General features: G+C 41.6%; 1 long non-coding RNA gene across 1 annotated transcript; it reads right to left on the reverse strand.

Moving 5' to 3' along the window:
• Positions 1-498: 498 nt before the first annotated feature.
• On the reverse strand, positions 499-2,630 carry LOC125940015 (uncharacterized). The gene is made up of 2 exons (XR_007463241.1): positions 2,343-2,630; positions 499-1,062 (listed from the first exon to the last, which is right to left on the reverse strand). It is a non-coding gene; the product is annotated as an uncharacterized LOC125940015 (long non-coding RNA).
• Positions 2,631-3,095: the final 465 nt, after the last annotated feature.

A 3,095-nucleotide genomic window follows, 5' to 3' on the forward strand; every position in this document is an offset into this window, starting at 1 on the left:
TGCATCGTGTCAGTGCAAAATTCGTGCCGCGTTTGTTGACTGTCGATCAGAAACACCTGTGTTGAAATAAGCCGGGAACTGCATGCCACTGGCAGATATAATGAAAACTTCTGTAACATCACAACAGGCAATGAGACGTGGGTTTATGGCTCTGATATTGAAACAAAAGTGCAGCCGTCGCAGTGGGTGGGCGAACAGTCTTCTCGTCCAAGAAAGCACGCAAGAGTCAGCAAAAAAATCAAGGGAATGGTGGTGGTTTCCGACTGGAAAGATATAGTCCATCAGGAATTTGTACCACGTGGTGAGATGGTAAACAAGGCGGTCTACCAAGGAATTCTAGCGTGTTTGTGGGATGCTGTGTCCAGTAGGAAGCCTGAATTGTGGGGAACCCAGACTTAATTGTTGCAACATGACAATGACCTAGTTCACGCGTCTCTCCTTGTCTGCGGCTATCTAGCAAAACATCACACTCTCGTGCCCCATCCACCGTACTTTCCAGACCTAGCCCAAGAAGCCTTTTTCCTGTTTCCCGAACTTAAAATCACGTTGAAAGGACGTCGTTTCCAACCCATAAAAGAAATTTCAAGACAATGCGACACGAGACCTACGCGCCATCCCAGAAAAAGTGTTCCAGGAGGCTTTCAAAAAATGGATGAGATGATAGGAACAATGTATTGCCAGAAGAGGGGACTACTTTGAAGGGGCCATGCATAAAATGTTGTACAATAAGCAATAAAGATGTTAAAGCAAAAGTTTGGTTTCTTTTCGAACACACCTTGTACGTATTAGAATTGAAGAACTCTTTTGGGAGCCAAGCAACATAAAAAATCTTTTGTCTTGCGGAGCACACTCTGTATACATGCCGATGTGGTTGGGTGAATGCAGAGAAATCCAAGTGAAGTTTTTTATGAATACATTGCTAACAAGAGACAAAAAACATTTTTAAATATGTGTTTCATTTTGACATAATTGCTCCGTCATCACAAACACATTAGATATAATTTATATATATTCAGAGTTATTTGTCCTGATGACTCCTGGGCCTCCAGGTGACCGTCGTACCTGGAAGGAAAAAGAAATGCCACTCAATGTTAGATGATTCCAAAAACTGCATCACCTTGGCCCTCTTAGGGCTATGTTTGTTCAATAGTTGTTCGAGGCCAATATAGTAGTGATCTTGCAAGAAACAGATCTCAATGTTAACCATAAACTTCTGAGACTGCGAGATAATGATCCGAGGTCTTTTATTTGACTGCCCTCATTTTGGTGTGGCTTAAAAACCACACTTGACTGCACTGAATTGCATCTTGTTGGCGGAGAGAATAATTGTTCAGACTGTGTTGAACACCCTTGCATTGCCCTGCTACTTGACATGTGGGTTGTGGCTGTAGTGCACAGCATTGCATTGATGTGCACACATTCTCTTCCTTTCTATTTTAAATCTAGGCTCTCCTGTTGCCTTTCATTCCCTTTATACCCCTTCCTCAGCACATTCACTCGTATTTATGCCAGTGAACCTGCCTGTCTTCCTATCTTTCTACCTCCTTTCTCCAAGAGCACGTGTCAGCATTATAAAACTACGTGTCCATGATTTACTACAGAAAGCTGAACATTCCATATCACACACTTCACATGTGAATAACTCATAAGAGATTGTGAACGACATGCGAATGTGTCTGACCTTTGAACTTACAGCATTGTATTTGAAATTTCACTGGCATTATTAGCACTAAAGTCCATCCCTAATTAATCTGAATATAATGAGTGCATACACAGTGTAAACAAAGTAATCAAGCCATGACAATAGACGCAAACACATAATGCTCTGGCAAGCAACTAAAGAGAGAAACATACATTCAGTTGCATTCTTCACGTTATGTACAAACACATTTCACATATACTTGGCCTCTTCGAAATCAACTCAATGTGCTTGGGCTTCTGGTTTATTTCACAGTCATATTTCCTCCCACTTGCAGGTAATTATTAATAGGCCCACATTGTCAGCTGGCTCTCAGGGGCACTCATTTATGTCCCTTACACTTACTGGAATTCAGTTGTACTTGCATTTACACTGGCCTAAACTCAGAGACTTACCACTGTTCTGAAATCAGCAGAAATTAGTGAGACGCTCTCGAATGTGTGTCTATCTCTAGTGATATTACAGCTCGTGTAAGTGCTTCAATGTTCTCCGCGTGCAAGAAATATTAGTAAACACTTGTATCTTTCTCGCCCCGCACCACTTTTGAGCTGGCAAATTATGAGCTTTTTCTTCGTGTGCTTCATCATAAGCATATATTTCCGCACTGCAGTGAACAGCCATTTTTGGCCTGATTTTCGCTTACCGGTGCGGTGGTCCACTCTAAAGTTCCAATGGAGAGCCCGGGGTTCTGCTTTCATGGGTGGCGTTCTTATTACTGTTGACGTCCCACTTTATTCCTGTATAGAAAAAAAAAAGTCAGTTAAGCGAGAATAAAAAGAAAATGCAGAAATTTGATAACTCGAGAAGCATAAGCTCATAAGAAAGGTCTTATTAAGGCCTATTTTGGGGCTAGTGCGTACTTCATAGTCGCAAATCAACACAGTATAGCAATCACCACACAAAAGCAAAATGTCCAACTTGTAATGTTCTTTTGCTTCTTTCATAGTTTTTTAGCTATGCATGCAGCGCTTTTATCTCACAAAATGATGTGTGGCATTATGGAACGACGCAGGTACTCAAAACCAGATTTTTCCGTCTGCTATAAAACTTGAATTTGCTACAATCGACGTGACATGTTGTGTTGTTGAAATTTTGCCAGTTGCATAGAACTTCGGCCCTTCGACAAGTAACGAGTGTACTGCTTATCTCCAAGTAATAATGTGGCAAATCCTGCGGCTAGTGCAAACCGTCACTTCGGAGCTGCTGCGTTGTCGGAGTTATTTGATTACGGTCGCGTCACGCAAGCTTCGTGCTAAATTGGGCTTTGAATTTTAGTGAACTGGACGCATTAAACAGGAAAGCCAGAAATCTACGCAAACCGACACACTACACAGAGGAAAGTGCGTAACACACCAGAAAATTTTTTCAAAATATAACCGTCGTTTTACGAACTGCA

Source organism: Dermacentor silvarum, chromosome 9, assembly GCF_013339745.2.
Source record: "Dermacentor silvarum isolate Dsil-2018 chromosome 9, BIME_Dsil_1.4, whole genome shotgun sequence".
Taxonomy (NCBI): domain Eukaryota; kingdom Metazoa; phylum Arthropoda; class Arachnida; order Ixodida; family Ixodidae; genus Dermacentor; species Dermacentor silvarum.